Raw genomic sequence first — 23016 nt, 5'->3', positions numbered from 1 at the left:
TCTGTTATAAAAAGAACACCCATTTTGGGCAAAATACTACATTTGCGGAGTTTGCTGCATCTGTCAGTATGAAATACAAGCTTGAAATACTGCAATAATTTTCTGGGTTTAAAAAACACCCATTTTGGGCAAAATACTAAATTTGAGGCCATTGCTGCATCTGTCAGTGTGAAATACAAGCGTTAGATACTGCTGTTATATTCTGTTATTAAAAAAACACCCATTTTGGGCAAAATACAAAATTTGCGGAGTTTGCTGCATCTGTCAGTGTCAAATACAAGCTTAAAAAACTGCAATAATATTCTGGGTTTTAAAAAAAAACACCCATTTTTGGCAATATCCTACATCTGGTGCTTTTTCAGCATTTGTCAGTGTGAAATACAAGCTTGAAATACTTTAATAATTTTCTGGGTTTAAAAAAACACCCATTTTTGCCAATACCCTACATCTGGGGCCTATGCTGCATTTGTTAGTGTGAAATGCAAGCTTGAAATACTGCAATAATATTTGGGGTTTCAAAAAAAACACCTATTTTGGGCAATATCCTACATTTGGTGCCTATGCAGCATTTGTCAGTGTGAAATACAAGCTTGAAATACTGCAATAATTTTCTGGGTTTAAAAAAACACCTATTCTTGGCAATACCCTACATCAGGGGCTTAAAAAAACACCCATTTTCTTGCAAGGGGGAGAGGGCTGCCTTGTGTAACAAAGAACTGCTTGCGGTGAAATGGAGAGACAAGCGTGACGTTTACATGCTCTCCTCCATTCACGCAGACACGACAATACAAATTGAACGAGCAACCAGTGTCATTGAAAATCCCCTCTCGGTCCACGACTATAATTCGCTCATGGGAGGGGTGGACTTCAATGACCAGATGTTGGCTCCTTATTTAGTGTCCCGCCGCACCAGACACTGGTATAAGAAGGTGTCTGTATATTTGATTCAATTGGCTGTATATAATAGTTTTGTTCTCTACAGTAAGGCTGGGAGAACAAGATCCTTCCTCAAATTTCAGGAAGAGATCATCGAGAACCTCCTGTATCCAGGAGGTTCCGTGGTCCCATCCACCACGAGCGACATTTCTCCAATGTCGTTTCTGGTACCTCAACTTAAGCGTCACCCCAAAAAGATGTTGTGTCTGTAGCAGGAGTGGAATAAGGCGTGACACCCGCTATTTCTGTCATGACTGCCCTGACCACCCTGCCCTATGCTTAGGGGAGTGTTTCCGGAAGTACCACTCACAGGTACACTATTAGCATAAGGATTGCATCTCACAGGACAGGCACACAGGGCTATTAGGGCCCTTTCACACAGAGCTGCTGCAAACCTCTCCTTTCACCTGGGACAAAGTGCATAATGTACTCCGCCACATCTCTGGGCGATTTGCGCTTTGCACATTGTCCCATGGGGAAGGAGAGGTTTTCTTATAAAAAAGGTAACCAAAACAAAAAAAATAAAAAATCACCGGTAAGTAAAAAAGTTAATGTTCTGTTCAAAAAGTTAAATAAAGTTAATAAAAGTTAATGTTCCATTCAAATGTCATTATAATGTTAATAAATGTATTGCGTTGCGGCCTGTTTTTTTCTTTTTTGTTTTTGTTACCTTCTAGGTGGACCAACCGATGAACCAGCTGCAGCACTAATGTGCATTCTGACAGAAGCATTGCGCTGCTGTCAGATTACACAAAAGTTGGTGTATGCGGCGCTGCAAGACAAGATTTCTCCTCTGCAGTAAAATATACGTTTGCCGAGGCTTATGAGCTGAGGGGGCGGTGGTGTTCATATGCTTTGGCAAACACTTTGTATATAAAAAAAAAAAAAAAAAAAAAGATTTATTCATCCACATCGATTGATGTGAATGGAGAAATCGGATTTGCCAGGGCATACGAGCTAAGTGGGTTTGGATGTTGGGCGGAGCTCCTATGTCCTGGCAGACGCCTTTCCCCTCCTTGTTTTTGAGACTAAACGGAAAAAAAAAAAATCTCATTACCCGTATGCTCAATATAAGGAGAATAGCAGAAACTCCTAATGCTTGGCCATACATGTAATGATTGCGGAGACTCTCAAATGCCAGGGCAGTACAAACACCCCACAAATGACCCCATTTTGGAAAGAAGACACCCCAAGGTATTCGCTGAGGGGCATATTGAGTCCATGAAAGATTAACATTTTTGTCCCAAGTTAGCGGAAATGGAGACTTTGTGAGAAAAAAAAAAAACTATTTCCGCTAACTTGTGCCAAAAAAATAATAATCTTCTATGAACTCGCCATGCCCCTCATGGAATACCTTGGGGTGTCTTCTTTCCAAAATGGGGTCACATGTGGGGTATTTATACTGCCCTGGCATTTTAGGGGCCCTAAAGCGTGAGAAGAAGTCTGAAATCCAAATGTCTAAAAATGCCCTCCTAAGCAGAATTTGTGCCCCTTTGCGCCCCTAGGCTGCAAAAAAGTGTCACACATGTGGTATCGCCGTACTCAGGAGAAGTTGGGCAATGTGTTTTGGGGTGTCTTTTTACATATACCCCAAAACACATATACCCCAGAGATAAATATCTCTGTCAAATGCCAACTTTGTATAAAAAAATGGGAAAAGTTGTCTTTTAGAGAAATATTTCTCTCACCCAGCATGGGTATATGTAAAAAGACCCCCTAAAACACATTGCCCAACTTCTCCTGAGTACGGCGATACCACATATGTGACACTTTTTTGCAGCCTAGGTGGACAAAGGGGCACAAATTCCAAAGAGCACCTTTAGGATTTCAAAGGGCATTTTGTACACATTTTGATTTCAAACTACTTCTCACGCATTAGGGCCCCTAAAATGCCAGGGCAGTATAACTACCCCACAAGTGACCTCATTTTGGAAAGAAGACACCCCAAGGTATTTTGTGATGGGCATAGTGAGTTCATGGAAGTTTTTATTTTTTGTCACAAGTTAGTGGAATATGAGACTTTGTAAGATAAAAAAATAATAATTTTCCGCTAACTTGTGACAAAAAATAAAAAGTTCGATGAACTCACTATGCCCATGAGCGAATACCTTAGGGTGTCTACTTTCCGAAATTGGGTCATTTGTGGGGTTTTTCTATTGTCTGTGCATTGTAGAACCTCAGGAAACATGACAGGTGCTCAGAAAGTCAGAGCCGCTTAAAAATGCGGAAATTCACATTTTTGTACCATAGTTTGTAAACGCTATAACTTTTACCCAAACCATTTTTTTTTTTACCCAAACATTTTTTTTTTATCAAAGACATGTAGAACAATAAATTTAGATACAAATTTATATAGAAATGTAGTTTTATTTGAAAAATTTTACAACTGAAAGTGAAAAATGTAATTTTTTAGCAAAAAAATCTGTAAATTTTGATTAATAACAAAAAAAGTAAAAATGTCAGCAGCAATGATATACCACCAAATGAAAGGTCTATTAGTGAGAGGAAAAGGAGGTAAAGTTCATTTGGGTGGTAGCTGTATGACCGAGCAATAAACCGTGAAAGTAGTGTAGTGCAGAATTGTAACAAGTGGTCTGGTCATTAAGGGTCTTTAAGCTAGGGGAGCTGAGGTGGTTAAAGCATCTGTCAGTGTGAAATACAAGCATTAGATACTGCTGTTATATTCTGTAAATTATAAAAACACCCATTTTGGGCAAAATACAAAATTTGCTGTGTTTGCTGCATCTGTCAATGTAAAGGGGAATATTAATCACCAATATTTATGCAAATATTGATAATTAATATTCATAAATAGGAGGAGCCGTCTAGTGAAGACTGCGCCTATTTATACCTTTATAATAATATCACAATACTTTCACTATACTTTGCCTTACGCTAATCACTAAACTAGCTGCATGCGCCTTACTAAACCTACTATCACTAATAACCACATGTTACACAGATAGTTACAAGTAAAACAAGATATTTATTAATACCTACAGTACACTACGCACGCAATACACTAACAATACAGCACTATAAATACAGCACTAAACTGCACTACACGGTTCCCAAATTCCACCCACAAAGCTATCTAATACAGTACACACACACATATATTAACAGCCCACCCCACCAGGTTCTAATCCTATCCCTAAGGGAACAACGAGGGTTAATAAGGAGCAGGGATGTTCCTGCAGGGTCTGGGTAGGGGGATGGTGGTAAGGGTTGGGTTACAGCAATGCAAGGGTTAATACCCTGCAAGTGAGTAAGGGGTACAGAGAGGGGTGAATATGGGTAGGTAGTGGGTAGGTAATGGGTAGGGGAATAGTGGGGGGTAAATGGTAGGATCAGGGATCGTTGGTGGGAATAGGATAAAGGAAGGGTTGAGTAGTATGGGGTGGTTGGTAGGAATAGGATAAAGGAAGGGTTGATCGTTGGTGGGATAGTGGTACTCAGCCCTCCAGGTCTGCTCGTTGTCCAGGGGGATCCTCTTCGGGGGGGGGGGGGGCTCGGCTTCTTCTTCCTCCAGTGCAGGGGCTGCCAGATATTTATGTCCGGTGGCCCGCACTGCCGCACCGCCCACATGCGCGCGCCACCATCAGGGACACGTGGGCCGGCGCAGTGAGATGACATCACTGCGCCAGCCCGCGTGTCCCCGAACGAGCACATCGGGGCTGGCCCATTTGCGAACAGGTGGGAAAAGCCTTTGATCTCCCGCCTGTAGAATTTTGCATTCCGGGCAGCGTGATGGTAATCACGCTGCCAGAATGCTCATAATAGAAGGAGGGGGGGTTTCTCCCTTCATTCTATCATGCATAATTATCTCCAGCAGTGCTGTTGAATCTGAGTTCTTTGTAGTCATCAGGATGACCAGTCATTCTGATGCAATCAACCAGATTGCATCAGTGTGAATGCTTGTGGCACATTCACACCGATGCACCTGGTTTCAGATCATGTATTGGGGCCTATGGATATGGGGGATATACAGTACAGACCAAAAGTTTGGACACCCCTTCTCATTCAAAGAGTTTTCTTTATTTTCATGACTATGAAAATTGTAGATTCACACTGAAGGCATCAAAACTATGAATTAACACATGTGGAATTATATACATAACAAAAAAGTGTGAAACAACTGAAAATATGTCATATTCTAGGTTCTTCAAAGTAGCCACCTTTTGCTTTGATTACTGCTTTGCACACTCTTGGCATTCTCTTGATGAGCTTCAAGAGGTAGTCACCTGAAATGGTCTTCCAACAGTCTTGAAAGAGTTCCCAGAGATGCTTAGCACTTGTTGGCCCTTTTGCCTTCACTCTGCGGTCCAGCTCACCCCAAACCATCTCGATTGGGTTCAGGTCCGGTGACTGTGGAGGCCAGGTCATCTGGCGCAGCACCCCATCACTCTCCTTCATGGTCAAATAGCTCTTACACAGCCTGGAGGTGTGTTTGGGGTGATTGTCCTGTTGAAAAATAAATGATGGTCCAACTAAACGCAAACCGGATGGAATAGCATGCCGCTGCAAGATGCTGTAGTAGCCATGCTGGTTCAGTATGCCTTCAATTTTGAATAAATCCCCAACAGTGTCACCAGCAAAGCCCCCCCACACACACACACCATCACACCCCCTCTTCATGGTGGGAACCAGGCATGTAGAGTCCATCTGTTCACCTTTTCTGCGTCGCACAAAGACACGGTGGTTGGAACCAAAGATCTCAAATTTTGACTCATCAGACTAAAGCACAGATTTCCACTGGTCTAATGTCCATTACTTTTGTTCTTTAGCCCAAATAAGTCTCTTCAGCTTGTTGCCTGTCCTTAGCAGTGGTTTCCTAGCAGATATTCTACCATGAAGGCTTGATTCACACAGTCTCCTCTTAACAGTTGTTCTAGAGATGTGTCTGCTGCTAGAACTCTGTGTGGCATTGACCTGGTCTCTAATCTGAGCTGCTGTTAACCTGCTATTTCTGAGGCTGGTGACTCAGATGAACTTATCCTCCGCAGCAGAGGTGACTCTTGGTCTTCCTTTCCTGGGGCGGTCCGCATGTGAGCCAGTTTCTTTGTAGCGCTTGATGGTTTTTGTGACTGCACTTGGGGACACTTTTAAAGTTTTCCCAATTTTCGGACTGACTGACCTTCATTTCTTAAAGTAATGATGGCCACTCGTTTTTCTTTACTTAGCTGCTTTTCTCTTGCCATAATACAAATTCTAACAGTCTATTTAGTAGGACTATCAGCTGTGTATCCGCCTGACTTCTCCACAACGCAACTGATGGTCCCAACCCCATTTATAAGGCAAGAAATCCCACTTATTAAACCTGACAGGGCACACCTGTGAAGTGAAAACCATTTCAGGTGACTACCCCTTGAAGCTCATCAAGAGAATGCCAAGAGTGTGCAAAGCAGTAATTAAAGCAAAAGGTGGCTACTTTGAAGAACCTAGAATATGATATATTTTCAGTTGTTTCACACTTTTTTGTTATGTATATAATTCCACATGTGTTAATTCATAGTTTTGATGCCTTCAGTGTTAATCTACAATTTTCATAGTCATTAAAATAAAGAAAACTCTTTGAGTGAGAAGGTGTGTCCAAACTTTTGGTCTGTACTGTATATATATATATATATATATATATATATATATGTGAAAAGGGACCTATAAGGGGGCACATATTTCCCACAGGGGCCATTATGAGCTCCTGTGGGCCACTAAGGGCAGATGTGCGCAGATGCTGGGCACATCTGCGCACATCATCCTATGATATGGCAGTCAATGCATGCATATATATCGAACATGCATGCACATGTTTGCATGCATATATTTATATATATGCATGCGTCTCAACCCTTCCTCAACAGTCAGTGTGAAATGCAAGCTTGAAATACTGCAATAACATTGTGGATTTAAAAAATAAAAATTATTTTTTTTTGCAATATTCTAAATCTGGTGCCTTAGCAACATTTGTTATTGTGAAATACAAGCTTGAAATACTGCAATAATTTTCTGGGCATAAAAAAACACCAATTTTGGGCAAAATACTAAATTTGAGACCTTTGCTGCATCTGTCAGTGTGAAATACAAGCGTTACAGGCTGCTGTTATATTCTGTTATAAAAAAACAACCATTTTGGGCAAAATACTAAATTTGCACTGTTTGCTGCATCCGTCAATGTGAAATACAAGCTTGAAATACTGCAGTAATTTTCTGGGTTTAAAAAAACACCCATTGTTACCAATACCCTACATCTGGGGCCTATGCTGCATTAGTGTGAAATACAAGCTTGAAATACTGCAATAATATTCTTGGTTTAAAAAACACACCCATTTTGGGCAAAATACTAAATATGAGGCCTTTGCAACATCTGTCAGTGTGAAATACAAACTTAAAATACTGCAATAATATTCTGTGTTTAAAAAAAACACCCAATTTGGGCAAAATACTAAATTTGAGGTCTTGCTGCATCTGTCAGTGTGAAATACAAGCATTCGATACTGCTGTTATATTCTGTTATTATAAAAACACCCATTTTGGGCAAAATACTAAATTTGCAGCCTTTGCTGCATCTGTCAGTGTGAAATACAAGCTTGAAATACTGCAATAATATTCTGGGTTTAAAAAAAACACCTATTCTTGGCATTACCCTACATCAGGTGCTTTTTCAGCTTTTGTTAGTGTGAATTACAAGCTTTAAATATTGCAATTAAATTTTAGATTTAAAAAAAACACACATTACCGTGCGGAAAAATCAACGCAGCCTCCCTGCCCACCCCCTCCAGGTACCTATCCCCAGGGGTGAGACCCGTGCCCTTACCACTGGAAACCTGTTGCTGGTCAGGTATAAGGACAAGAGGGTTGTCCACAATTCATGGTAACGGCATCACCCCTGTCCCTGTGCGAGGTACCGCGACAACGGTCCTCAAGCCCGATTGTATCGTTGACTACAATCGGTATATGGGAGGAGTTGATCTTTCGGATCCTCAAGCCATATAACGCCATGCGCAAAACCCGGGCATGGTACAAAAAAGTTTTATCCTAAAATTCTTTGTTTCAGCTTTCAGACCAGAGACCAGATTCCCACAGTGGGGTTTACTGAAATTGACTTTTTTAGTGTCTTTTTTCAGTAGCCCATTTGTGAATCTGATGGTGGAGCAGACGAACCTGTACGCCCAACAGTTCGTTGCTCAGCACCCGGGCTCATTTTTGGCTAGACCCGGTGGCTGGACCCCAGTCAGTGCAGCCGAGATGAGGACATTTTGGGGCCTCGTGCTGCATATGGGTCTAGTGCAAAAACCCAGTGTCAGGCAATACTGGAGTGGGGACATCCTCTACCAGACCCCACTCTACAGTATGGTGTCACGAGGGTGTCAAGAACCACGCCTGACTCCGTTATACCCGGGGTCAGGAAGTCGCAGCGGTTGGCTGCGCGCTCTATGTAAGATAGGGCTGTTTCCTTATGGTAGCTTTCTGGGTTTGCTTTGCAACCCTTTTTGGCTCACTCAGGGATCTGTAGCTCTTTCTCCTCAGCTGTTCCTTGTCCAGCACTCCCAACCTCCTTATATTCCCCTCTCACACTTCTCTGGTTGCCAGATATAGAGCTTCCTGCCTGGACTTCTATACTGACCCACTGGAGCTGTGTTGCTGCGTTCTCTGGTTGTTGGTCCAGAACGTTTCCCTCCGGATCCCTTTTGGACCTTTGTGGTCTGCTGTGGTCGCCCACCTGGGTTTATGTGTTTGTCTGTATTGTCTGTCCTCTCCCTGGTGTTTCCCTCTTAGTGTCAGTGGTGCGGACTAGCGGTCCCACCGGCCCGTTCACTATCTAGGGCTCATTTTAGGGAAAGCCAGGGTTTTGGCACGTGATCGCCGCACGGGTGAGGAACCCGTCTAGGGACGTCAGGGCAGTCAGGTGCCAGCCACAAGGTGAGTCAGGGGTCACCACCTTTCCCTCTCCCTTGGGCAGGGCTTTCCCTTTTCCCTCCCTGTGCGTGACACCGGTCATTACATATGGTCATGACACGTCCCCGGTTTGAGGCCATCTGGAAATGTCTGCATTATTCCGATAATGCAGCCTGTCCCCCCCTGCCCATGACCGTCTGTATAAGATACGGCAGGTCATCGATCACTTCGGGGCCAAATTTGAGCAGGCCTATGTACCTGGAAGGGAGGTCGTGGTTGATGAGTCTCTCGTTGCGTTCAAGGGGAGACTCAGTTTCCGACAATACATTCCCACAAAGCGGGCAAGGTATGGTGTGAAGCTATAAAAAATTTGTGAGAGTACCTCAGGGTACACTTACAAATTTTGTGTGTACGAGGGGCGAGATTCCCGTATTCAACCCCCAGAATGTCCCCCCAATCTGGGTGTTAGCGGGAAACTCGTGTGGGACCTTATGTACCCACTGCTAGATAAGGGTTACCACCTTTACGTGGATAACTTTTATACTAGCATTCCCTTGTTCAGGTCCCTTGCCACCAGATCCACATTCGCTTGTGGGACCGTGCGTAAAAATCACAGCGGCCTCCCTGCCCATCCCCTCCAGGTACCTATCCCCAGGGGTGAGACCTGTGCCCTTACCAGTGGAAACCTGTTGCTGGTCAGGTATAAGGACAAGAGGGATGTCCTTATGCTGTCCACAATCCACGGTAACAGCACCACCCCCGTCTCTGTGCGAGGTACTGCGGCAACGGTCCTCAAGCCTGATTGTATCGTCAACAACAATCGGTATATGGGAGAAGTTGATCTCTCTGATCAAGTCCTCAAGCCATATAATGCCATGCGCAAAACCCAGGCATGGTACAAAAAAGTTGCGGTCTACTTGGTACAGGTTGCCATGTACAACTCTTTTGTACTATCCCGAAGCTCTGGCAGCACAGGGACATTCCTCCAATTCTATGAGGCAGTCCTCAAAGACCTGATCTTTTCAGACTGGGAAAGAGCAGGCCGGAGTACCTCAGGAATTGTAGGCGCCCGGATCGTCCCTGGCCAACATTTTCCAGGTGTAGTCCCCCATACTGGAAAGAAGGGACGAACCCAAAAAAGATGCAGAGTGTGTCACAAGAGGGGGATACGGAAGGACACCACCACTCAATGTGACACTTGCCCCGATCATCTGGGCCTCTGCGTTATCGATTGCTTCAGGGAGTATCACACTTTCATGGAGTACTAAATTTTTATAATCCCCAACAGTCCCCTAGAGAACATAAAAAACTATGGCTCTCAGACTTCGGAGACACGGAAACAATTTTTTTCCCCCAAAAAAATATTAGTTTTAGTGCAGGCATCCTCAAACTGTGGCCCTCCAGATGTTGTAAAACTATAACTCCCAGCATGTCCAGACAACCTACAGCCATCAGCAGGGCATGGTGGGAATTGTAGTTTTACAACATCTGGAGGGCCGCAGTTTTAGGATGCCTGCTTAGTGTCTCCAAAGTCTGAGAGCCATACATATTGGGCATCGTCGCGTGCGTAAAAATCGTCTCTATAAAAATAACATTTAACAAAACTACCCTGGATGAACAGCATAAAAAAAAAAGTGTAAAAAAAGCGATTTTTTTGTCACCTAACATCAGAAAAAGTGTATTAGCGAGCAATCAAAATGTCATATGCACCACCAATTAGTGCCTATAAAACCGCCATCTCATCCCGCAAAAAATGAGCCCGTACGATAGTCGCCCAACAAAAAAAACAAAACTGTAGCTCCCAGGCTATGGAGATACAAAAATATTTTTGGGGGTTCCTAAAATGATAATAAAGTATAAAATCTAAATAAATTTTTAAATGTAGACATATTAGGTATCGCAGCATCCATAAGAATCTGCCCTATAAAAATAACATTTGACCAAACCCCTCTGATGAACAGCGTTAAAAATATAAAATAAAAACGGTGCCAAAACACCCATTTTTGGGCAAAATTTCCATTTTAATCTTTTTTTCTGGTAATAAAGCAAGGGTTAACAGCCAAACAAAACTAAATATTTATTGCCCTGATTCTGTAGTTTGCAGAAACACCCCATATGTGGTCGTAAATGGCTATATAGCCACACGGCAGGGCATAGAACGAAGGGAACTCCATATGGTTTCTGGAAGGCAGATTTTGATGGACTGGTTTATTTACACCATGTCCCATTAGAAGCCCCCCCTGATGTAACCTAGACTAGAAACTCCAAAAAAGTGATCCCATCTAAGAAACTACAACCGTCAAGGTATTCAAAAGTTACTTTACAAACTTTGTTAACCCTTTAGCTGTTCCACAAAACTAAATAGCGAATGTAGACATTTATTGTTACCTTGCCTCAAAAAAGTGCAATAAAGAGCAACCAAATATCATATTCACCCTAAAAAAGTCCCAAAACAACAACCACCGTATCCTGTAGTTTCCTAGATGGGGTCACTTTTATGGAGTTTCTACTCTAGGGGTGCATCAGGGGACTTGAAAGGGTACATGGTGCAAATAAACCAGTCCAGCAAAATCTGTCTTCCAAAAACCATATGGCGTTTCCCTTCTTCTATGTCCTCGCGTTTGGCCAAACAGTAGTCTAGGACCACATATGGGGTGTTTTTGCAAACTACAGAATCAGGGCAACCCATATTGAGTTTTGTTCGGCAGTTAACCCTTACTTTATTACTGTAAAAAATTGATTATATTGGAAAAATTTCCCAAAAATTGAAATTTCTAAATTGTTTCTCCATCTGCCATTAACTCTTGTGGAACACCTAAAGGGTTAACAAAGTTTGTAAACCCAGTTTTGAATACCTTGAGGGGTGTACTGTCTTAGATGGAGTCACTTTTTTGAAACTTCTATTCTAGGGGTGCAACGGGGGGCTTCAAATGGGACATGGTATAAACAAAACCAGTCCTGCAAAATCTGCCTTGCAAAACCCATATGGCGTTCCCCTCCTTCTATATCCTCCTGTTTGGCCAAACAGTAGTTTGGGACTACATATGGGGTGTTTTTGCAAACTACAGAATCAGGGCAACCCATATTGAGCTTTGCTTGGCAGTTAACCCTTGTTTTTTCCCTGGAAAAAATTGATTATATTGGAAAATTTTCCAAAAAATCAAAATTCTTAAATGTTATGTCCATTTGCCATGAAGTCTTGTGGAAGACCTAAAGGGTTACCAAAGTTTTTGAAAAATTTCAAAATTTGCTTCTAAACTTCAAAGCTATGTAACATCCCCAAAAAATTAAATATCATTCCCAAAATGCTATAAACATGAAATAGACATATGGGGAATGTAAAGTCATCACAATTTTAGGGAGTATTACTATGTATTACAGAAGTAGAGAAACTGAAACTTTAAAATTTGCTAAATTTTCCAAATTTTTGCTAAATATGGTATTTTTTTATGCTAAATAATTAACTTTTTTGATCCAATATGTGATGAAAAAACAATCTCAGAAAGGCCTGGGTAAGTCAAAGCGTTTTAAAGTTATCAGCACTTAAAATAACACTGGTCAGATTTGTAAAAAATGGCCAAGTCCTTAAGGTGAAATAGGGCTGAGTCCTTAAGGGGTTAAAAATACTGCAATAATATTCTGGGTTTAAAAAACACCAATTCTTGGCAATATCCCACATGTGGGGCCTTTGCAACATCTGTCAATGTGAAATACAAGCGTTAGATACTGCTGTTATATTCTGTTATAAAAAGAAACACCCATTTCTGTCAGTGTGAAATACAAGCTTGAAATACTGCAATAATATTCTGGGTTTAAAAAAAACACCTATTCTTGGCATTACCCTACCTCTAGGGCCTATTCTGCATTTGTTAGTGTGAAATACAAGTTTGAAATACTGCAATAATATTCTTGGTTTAACAACACACCCATTTTGGGCAAAATACTAAATTTGAAGCCTTTGCAGCATTTCTCAGTGTGAAATACAAGCTTGAAATACTGCAATAATTTTGGGCAAAATACTAAATTTGCGCCGTTTGCTACATCTGTCAGTGTGAAATACTAGATTTAAATACTGTAATACTTTTCTGGGTTTAAACACCCACTTTTGGCAATACCCTACATCTGGGTCCTATGCTGCAGTTGTTAGTGTGAAATACAAGCTTGAAATACTGCAATAATATTCTGGGTTTAAAAAAACTCATTTTTTTGGTAATATCCCACATCTGATGTCTTTGCAGCATTTGTCAGTGTGAAATACAAGCTTGAAATACTGCAATAATTTTCTGGGTTTAAAAAAAACACCCATTTTGGGCAAAATACTAAATTTGAGGCCTTTGCTGCATCTGTCAGTGTAAAATACAAGCGTTAGATACTGCTGTTTTATTCTGTTATTAAAAATACACCCATTTTGGGCAAAATACAATTTTTTTAGCGTTTCCTGTATCCTTCAGTGTGAAATACAAGCGTTAGATACTGTTGTTATATTCTGTTATAAAAAGAACACCCATTTTGGTCAAAATACTACATTTGAACCTTTGCTGCATCTGTCAATGTGAAATACAAGCTTGAAATACTGCAATAATATTCTGGGTTTAAAAAAACACCCATTTTTGGCAATATCCTACATCTGGTGCCTTTTCAGCATTTGGTAATGATATAAAGAAAATAGACCAGGCACTCTATATATGTGACTAAAATGAGATATTTAATGCATATGAAGATATATAAAAGCATATGATAAAGTAATAGCTGATACGTCTTGACAATTTGCTGCAGTGATAGCAATAATACATATAATATAATGTGGCAATATATAATGTAGCAGCAGCAATGTGGCAATTTTAGCAGCAATAACACATCAATGCAACAAAGTAGCAGTTGGTAGCAGAAATAGAGGTAAAAAATCGCAATCCAGTGGTAGCGATGTTGGAATCAGAATTAAACCGCAAATGTAGCTGGGGATTAAGGCTGAAATCAGCAAAATAGTAGCATAAATAGTTCCTCATAGAAAACCGCAATAATGCCTTTGTAGAAGTTTCCAAATCCAAGATAACTTTGGGTATGCGCAGTTCCGCTCCTGGCTCGCTGTATTAAAGCAAAACTGGTGGGTTGCCGGTCTTTTCAAACTTTTCAATATGACCGGACAGACCAACAGGTGCAAAACAGTAAGCGCTCATAGTGGCGTCCCACCCGCTTATAGTTCCTAATACGATATAACCTTGGTCTGGTCGCTTCACTTCTCTGAGATGCCGACTCACCGGTCTATAATCAAGCAGGTGTCAGCTGACTCTGTATCCAGTATCGTCAGCAGGTCATGGTACTCGATAGGATCAGGTGATGTATTGGCAGAGCTTTTCTTCGGAAGCTTATTCAGATCCAGAGGAGACTTTTCCAGCATGCCGGTACAAGGTTCGTCCCATACGCGTTTCGGGGGTGTGCCCCTTCCTCAGTGGTAACCTTGTATTGTTTCCCCTCCTTCTTTTATATTCCGATCCTAGTAGGTTTCAAAGGCTGGACCGGAATCGCAATATTAACCTAGTAGATGCAAAACCCGGATTTGCTGTGCCGCGGTTCTTATGCGTTTCCCATTCGGTTTTTATTCTTAAATTGTGTTTTTTATGCCACCACTGCTTAAATACAATTTATAAGACAATAGATGTTAAAAATTATAAAATTTCCATAGAATAAATGGTAAAAACATCAATTATACTTCAATCTGAATAAAATTTAACAATTTGTGCCAAGGTGTCTTCAAATAAATTCAAGTACATATTGAGTCCTCGATGCAATCGCAAATATAGAGAAACTACAACAAAATCGCACTTGTTTATTAAATCCAACTATTCTATAATGGAGCTTCTAGGTATTATTTACATACTTTTATTTTAATATATAAAATCTGATAGCTGTATACCAAATCCAGAATACTGTATACTCAGTTAACCTACTATATACAATAGGATATTCACTCAATCTAACTTCTAGATATGGGAACATTTGGGTTCTCTGTCATGTGTCTGTTGCCTTTTCAGCATTTGTCAGTGTGAAATACAAGTTTGAAATACTGCAATAATTTTCTGGGTAAAAAAAAACCACCCATTTTGGGCAAAATACTAAATTTGCAGCGTTTGCTGCATCTGTCCGTGTGAAATACAAGCTTGAAATACTGCAGTAATTTTCTGGGTTTAAAAAAACAAAAAATTTTGCCAATACCCTACATCTGGGGCCTATGCCGCATTTGTTAGTGTGAAATACAAGCTTGAAATACCGCAATAATATTTTTTGTTTAACAGCACACGCATGTTGGGCAAAATACTAAATTTGAGGCCTATGCTGCATTTGTCAGTGTGAAATACAAGCTTGAAATACTGCAATATTTTTCTGGGTTTAAAAAAAACACCCATTTCTGGCAATACCCTACATCAGGGGCCTTTTCAGCATTTGTCAGTGTTAAATACAAGCTTGAAATACTGCAATAATATTCTGGGTTAAAAAAAAAAACTCAAATTTTGGGCAATACCCTACATCTGGGGCCTTTTCACCATTTGTCAGTGTGAAATACAAGATTTAACTACTGCCATAATATTCTATTAAAAGAACACCCATTTTAGTCAAAATACTAAATTTACAGCCTTTGCTGCATCTGTCAGTGTGAAATACATGTGTTAGATACTGCTTTTATATTGTGTTATTAAAAAAACAAGATCCTAAATTTGCAGAGAATGAGGAGAGCGTCAAATAAGTGATGTGGCCCCGGTCGTGGTGCAGCTGGTGGAGGTCCTGTTGCAGGGAGAGGACATGGTCGATCTGTGCCAGCTACATGCACAAGTTAAAACACCTTCCTCAGGTGCGAGCGGGCGACAGAAACTTTAGAGTTATTTGTCCGGGCCTAATGTGGCTCTACGAATGGTGAGGCCAGCGAAGCATGAACATTCTCAAACTGAGCACAACCTGCACAACCAGGCATCTAAGTGCAAAGCACGAGCTGCAGTGGAGTAGACACCTTTAAAAACCAAGAAAGGTTTCTGGCTCCTCCTGCTTCCTTTTCTGTTGCAGTCTTGGCCTCTTCATCCACCTCTGGAGTGACAGTGACACCTGCCACCCCGCAAACAGAGGATCTGCCAGCAACACCACCACTTGGGTCACTAAGCATTTCCACAATGTCCCACGGAAGCGTTCAGCTCTCCATCTCCCAAACACTGGAGAAGAAGAGGAAGTACCCCCCTACCCACCTGCGATCCCTGGCCCTGAATGCCAGCATTTTTAAATTACTGGCATTTGAAATGCTGTCATTCCGTCTGGCGGAGACGGAGAGTTTTAAAAGCCTTATGCCGGCTGTCCCACAGCACGTTGTGCCCAGCGGCCAATACCTTTCCAGGCGAGCCATCCCTTCTCTGCACAACCAAGTGGGGGACAAAATCACATGTGCACTGCGCAACTCCATCTGTGGCAAGGTCCACCTAACTACAGATACGTGGACCAGTAAGCACGGTCAGGGACGTTATATCTCCCTGGGTAAATGCAGTATGCGGCTGGGCTTGAGGTGGATAGCAGTTTGGCGCGCGTCCTTCTCCACCACCGAGGATTGCAGGGTGCTTCTCTTTGCCTCCTTTTGCTTCCTCCTCCTTCTCCATTTCCTGATTCTCTACCTCCTCCTCATCCGGTCAGCGTAACACCTTCACCACCAACTTCAGCACAGCCTGGGGTAAACGACAGCAGGCAGTTTTAAAACTTATCTGTCTGGGGGACAAATCCCACACCGCCCAGGAGCTGTGGATGGGCAAAGAACAACAGACCTATGAGTGGTTGGTGCCAGTGAGCCTCAAGCCCGGCCTGGTGGTGTGCGATAATGGTCAAAATCTAGTAGCAGCTCTGGGACTAGCCGATTTGACGTACATCCCTTGCCTGGTGCATTTGCTGAAATTGGTGGTGCAGAGATTCCTTAAAAATGACCCCGATATGTCAGAACTGCTGCAGAAAGTGGGGGCACGCTTTCAGCATTCTCACCCTGCTGCGGCTCGCCTGTCCGCGCTGCAGCGTAACTTCGGACTTTCCTCTCACTGCCTCATATGCGACGTGCCTACAAGGTGGAACGCCACCTTGCACATGCTGGCCAGACTGTGCGAGCAGCAGCAGGCGATAGTGGAGTTTCAGCTGCAGCACACACGGGTGAGTAGCTCTGCTGAACAGCACCACTTCACCACCAATGACTGGGCCTCTATGCGAGACCTGTGTTCCTTGTTGTGCTGTTTCGAGTACTCCACCAACATGGCCAGTGCCGATAACACCGTTCTCATCGTTACTATCCCACTTCTATGCCTCCTTGAAAAAACACTTCTGGCGATGATGGAAGAGGATGTGGCACAGGAGGAGGAGGAAGAAGAGGGATCATTTCGTAGGGTTTCCGGCCAGTCATTCACAAGTGGCTCCAAGGGTGGGTTCCTGCACCCACAAATGCCAGGTACACAATTTTCCAGCCAGGGCAGAGTTCTGGAGGAAGATGAGGTGGAGGATGAGGAGGAGGAGGAGGAACCGTGTTCACAGCGGAGTGGCACCCAAACCAGCTCATGGCCACCACTGGTGCGTGGCTGGGGGGATACAGAGTACACAGATGATACACCTCCCACAGAGGACAGCTTGTCATTGCCTCTGAGAAGCCTGGCACACATGAGCGATTACATGCTGCAGTTGCCCACATTCTAACTTGTGTTGATTACTGCGTGGCCATGCTGCTAGATCCCCATTACAAGGATAACGTACCATCCTTAATTCCGTCACTGGAGCGTGATCGTAAAATGCGCGAGAACAAGCGCGTGCTGGTAGACGCGCTGCTGGTGGCATTCCCATCTGACATCGGGGGCACAGTGGAAGCACAAGGCAAAGGCAGAGGAAGAGGTTACTTACACAGCTGGGGCAGCACCAGCATCTCAGAAGGCAGGGTTAGCATGGCTGAAATGTGGAAAAGCTTTGTCAGCACGCCACAACAACCAGCACCACCAGCTGATATGGAACATCTTAGCAGGAGGCAGCATTTCAGCAACATGGTGGAGCAGTATGTGTGCACACACCTTCACGTACTGAATGACAGGTCTGCCCCCTTCAACTTCTGGGTCTCCAAATTGGGCACATGGCCTGAGCTTGCCCTTTAAGCCTTGGAGGTGCTGGCCTGCCCTGAAGCCAGTGTATTGTCTGAACGTGTGTTTGGCACGGCAAGGGGCGTTATCACAGACAAAAGCAGCCGCCTGTCCACAGCCAATGTGGACAAGCTCACATTCATTAAAATGAAACAGGCATGGATCCCACAGGACTTGTCCATACCTTGTGCAGAATACACATGTATACCGGCCTTACCCAGCCATTGTTATACTACAGCGCAATTGCTCATTGTTGTGTTTTTATATTTCCCACTCTTTTCGGGTGTACCCTAATAAAAAAATATATATATTTAAACCAAAAACCCGTGTTGGCTACCTCGTCCTCCTCCACCGCCGCTTCCACCTACATCGCTATGTCCACCGCCTCCTCAACCTCCTACTCCATATGGACCCCACCTCATACATCAAGATTTTTATTTTATTTTTCTACGTATTTTATTTTATGTCATTTCAATCATTTGTCTCTTACATTTTCGGTTAAAATTCACAAATTTTTGGCTGATATACCCCTGCTCTACCTAGTTGACAGTTAAATGAATTTCACTAATTTGTCTGTTATATTTGCGGGTGAAATTCATAAATTTTTGGCTGTGATATACCCCTGCTATACCTAGTGGACAGGTTAATAAATTTCACACATTTGTCTGTTACATTGTCAGGTGACATTCACCAATTTGTGGCTGTGATATACCCCTGCTCTACCTAGTGGACAAGGAAATACATTTCACTAATTTGTCTGTTACATTCTTGGGTGACATTTTACAATTGTTGCCGTGAATAAACCCCTGCTCTGCATAGGTGACAGGGACCGAATTTTTTTTTAATCGTCTGTTCCATTGGTGGGTGACATTAAGCCATTTTTGGCAATGAAAAACCCCTGCTCTGCAATGGTGACAGGGAATTAAATTTCAAAAATCCGTCTTTAATTGACGCGCGCCACCTCCTTTCATTCGATGCTTCAACTTTAACAACTTGTCCCACATTTCCACTCGATCACATTTGAGCTCTTGACCTCCCTTGGATGTGGTATATCTTCTTTTCACGCTCCCTCTCTGGTGTGGAACCCTGATTCGCCGTTAACCGTGATCAACATGGTAGGCGCAGAAAAGAACATCGAAAGTTGATAGAGAACGTCTAACGTTTACAAATTCAAAATACCCCAGAGACATTCCCTATAATTTTATGTTAATCATTCCAATAACAGGGCATCTTAAGAGTCCTGTATTGTTATTTATCGTCACTACCTGTCACCACCAGACATCTGAGAAGCTCTGACAGACGTTCTTCAGAACCTCCTCCTTGAGGTTCCTTTTGTTTTGCTTTTGTTTTCTCATCTCGTTAGCATCTCTCAGCTGTCATGTAGTTGCACTGATTGCATCCCTTTAAATCCCTTCCCATACTGCATCACTTTGCGGTTTATACAACTTCCTGGAGTGTGTGCATGCTGGATGCTACTACTGAGTCTTCTACAGATTTGTGTTTTCCTGTTTGCTGGATCCCAGGTGATCCTGACTCCCTCTGTACCAAGTGTAGGGAGCCGGTGGTCGTGTCCCCTCACTATAATATGGTGTTCAGGTGTTATACAGTTGAGGAACGAGGATATGCGATCATCTACCATTGAGATTTTTGCATAGGCTGAGCAGTTAGGGAGAGAGCCAGGTCTGTTGCAGGGCTCTCTCTTTGGTTCCTTAGTTTTGGATCCAGTCAGTCGGATCTTCATTTTGTGTCTTCTAGTTTTCTGTACACCTTCCGTGACACTACCTCCCCGAGGCGGGAGTGGGTAATTGCTGCGTGCCCCCTCCTTTACTTGGAAGCTTCGGCTTCAAAAATTTGTCCCACATTTCCACTCGATCACATTTAATTTCATCCATTGACCTCCCTTAGATGTGGTCTCCCTTTCTCACACTTCCTCTCCGGCGTGGAACCCTGATTCGCCGCTAACCGTGATCAACATGGTAGGCGCAGAAAAGAACATCGAAAGTTGATAGAGCAGATATCTAGTTGGATCTTAGACATCACAGGGACGTGCGACATGGTGGGACAGTATGTGTGCACACGCCTACACATACTGACTGATGGGTCTGCTCCCTTCAACTTCTGGGTCTCCAAATTGGGCATATGGCCTGAGCTTGCCCTTTACACCTTGGAGGTGCTGGCCTGCCCTGCAGCCAGTGTATTGTCTGAACATTTGTTTAGCACAGCTGTAGGAGGTTATCACAGGTTATATTTCCCAATGTTTTGGAATGTACTCTAATTTAAACCAGAAAAAATTAAAATTAAAACCAAAATCCAGTGTTGGCTACCTCCTCCTCCACCACTGCTTCCACCTACACTGCCACGTCCACCGTCGTCTCAACCTCCCACTCAATATTGACCTCGTCCTCTAAGATCAAGTTTATTATTTTTTATTTGTTTGCAGAGCACTTGCCATGCTCTTAACCACATTTTGATTCCATGACTTTTTTAGAGCCATTTTAGTGCTCCAAAGTTCGGGTCCCCATTGACTTCAATGGGGTTCGGGTCCCGAACTCAAACTTTTTTGTGAAGTTCGGCCGAACCCGTCGAACCCGAACATCCAGGTGTCTGCTCAACTCTATCCATGGCCAATCCACCCCTGTCGAACAATAGCAGGAGAGAGCAGATAGGTTGTAACCAAAGGATGCAGAAGTGTAAGCAAGGCTGAGGGAGACTAAGTAGATATTATAAGAGAACAGTGCTAAAACGTTTATTACAGTATATTAGACATTTCAAACCAGACCCAGTCCAGAGAACCGGAATACCTTTTTACGGTCACAAACTGATGGCCGGAAATAATCCTTCAGGATTTTCTGGTAGAGAGCAGAACTCATGGTTCCATCAATCACAGCAAGTCATCCAGGTCCTGAAGCAACAAAGCACCCTAAGACCATCACACTACCACCACCATATTTGATCAGAATTATGTTCTTTTTCATGAAATGATGTGTTAGTTTTATGCCAGCTGTAACAGCACGCACACCTTCCAAAAAGTTCCACTTTTGTCTCGTCAGTTTACAGAATATTTTCCCAAAAGGCTTGGAGATTATCAAGATATTTTTGGCAAATGTAAGATGGGACTGGTCAGAATAGTTTTTTACCTTGGAACTCTCCCATGGATGCCATGTTTGGCCAGTATTTTTCTTATTGTTGAATTATGAACACTGACGTTAACTGAGGCAAGTGAGGCCTGCAGTGCTTAAGATGTTTTTCTTTTTTTTTTTTGTGACCTCCTAGATGAGTCATTGATGCGCTCTTGGAGTAATTTTTGTAGGCCGGTCACTCCTGGGAAGGGTCACCACTGTTCCATGTTTTCTCCATTTGTGGATAATAATTCTCACTGTGGTTCACTGGAGTCTCAAAGCCTTAGAAATGGATTTATAATCTTTTCCAGGGTGATAGATGTCAATGACTTTTTTTCTCATCTGTCAATTTCTGAATTTCTTCAGATCTGAGCACGATGTGTTGCTTTTTGTGATCTTTTAGCCTACTTCATGTTCTCAGACAGGTTCCATTTTAAGTGTCTTCTTAATTCTACAGAGAGCATTGATGAATTAAAGAAGATTTTTGGAGAAGTTAGGGAAAAAGCAAGAGGAAAAATATTTCATTTATTATTTTCTATTTTTGTTCTGTGCTGGTGGGGATGGTATTCATTTGTACCGGGGCCCATGAGCCGCTAGCTACCCTTCTGTACCTAACAACTGCTATATCTTTCCAAAATCAGCTCTATTACGGTTGTTACACCAGTCAGAGAAAAGAGCTGACTCTAAAAACACTAACTGGGCGGTGGTAATGGGAGGCAGGTCAGCAGCAGTGTCCAGAAAGAGAAAGCAGGATGAGGCAGCAGCTTCTGAAACAAACCTCTGAAGGGAAGGATATCTGACACTGGAGTCTCTCCATCCTGAATTCAACCACAGACACTAATATAAGGTTTGTAAACATCTTTTCAACAAGAGGCTGCTGTGGTGGACCAGCATTTGCTGCCATTGCCTGGTATGTGCCAGTCAGTTCATGTATTTATAAGGCAGATTTCCTGTTTATGGGAATGCAGCAAATTTTCCAGGATACTAGGAAGAGACTTAAAACATTAATGGAACCAGTCAACTTAATTGCTTAATGTACTTTTATAGCACATATAGGGTTTAATAACATATGAAATGTTAAATGCATTGTGCTGAAGAAGGATTGTAGTGCTGAAGCACATAGCACCTAAATTGCTGCACCAATAGAATTGCAGAAAAATACATTTGGTTGTTGCTATGAATTTTCTATAATAACAGTTATGGGTTTTCTTAAATAAAAGGAAGCAGTTCTAGGGAAAGTTTCTAGACCTGTTTCTATGAAAAACTATATTACTGCATCATAATAAAAATGCTAAATTTGCTTGTCAGTTGGGTGAAAATGTCAAAAGGTCCCAAATATGGTAAGTCCTAAAATGCATGGTTAACTAATTGCACTGTGTAAATGAAATGTCATAATATTGTATTCACAACAATGTAACATCTGTCTAATGTAGATGTATACAACAGTGGTTATTGTAAGAGTTTATTATTTGTGGGTTCTTACAAGGTGGCCAAAAATATCTTGTTGTAAACAAAGGAGTTTATGGGGTTTAAGGGTGGGTCTCACCCTTTGTGCCTCCATTCTGTCATAATCTAGCGTTTCACCCAGTAAACCTCTGTCTTGCTCCCAGACGTGGGCAGTATGGCTACATAATAGTGTCACTTGAGCTTCTTGTGGCGGTATTATTCAAGCACTGTTTACAATTATCTATGTCAGCATTAACTTTCTATATTATTTTGGCACTTTATTGATAGTGTTTTTTGGTTTTACAACGTGGAAGTATTGTTTAGGTATACTGTAATATGCTTTTTATATAAGGGCAGTGCATGTGTCTCTACATACATGATTTTGTGTGTATTTGCAAACTACTTTATGTGACAAAATCCTGCTTACATCTCTGTTACGTATTGATAAACTGGTTTGAGAAAAGGAAAAATGGCAAGTAAAACAA

The 23016-nt window shown here is 42.3% G+C and overlaps 1 protein-coding gene across 1 annotated transcript in view; it reads left to right on the top strand.

Moving 5' to 3' along the window:
- The first annotated feature begins 21828 nt into the window (after positions 1-21828).
- RIPOR1 (RHO family interacting cell polarization regulator 1) overlaps positions 21829-23016 on the top strand; it is a 289814-nt gene continuing 288626 nt past the window's right edge. Inside the window, exon 1 of the mRNA XM_044271143.1 lies at positions 21829-21932. The gene's annotated coding sequence lies outside the window, so the exon portion shown is untranslated. The remainder of the gene's footprint in view (positions 21933-23016) is intronic.

This window comes from Bufo gargarizans, chromosome 10 (genome assembly GCF_014858855.1).
Source record: "Bufo gargarizans isolate SCDJY-AF-19 chromosome 10, ASM1485885v1, whole genome shotgun sequence".
NCBI lineage: Eukaryota > Metazoa > Chordata > Amphibia > Anura > Bufonidae > Bufo > Bufo gargarizans.
This window is presented reverse-complemented; position numbering and strand designations above follow the sequence as displayed.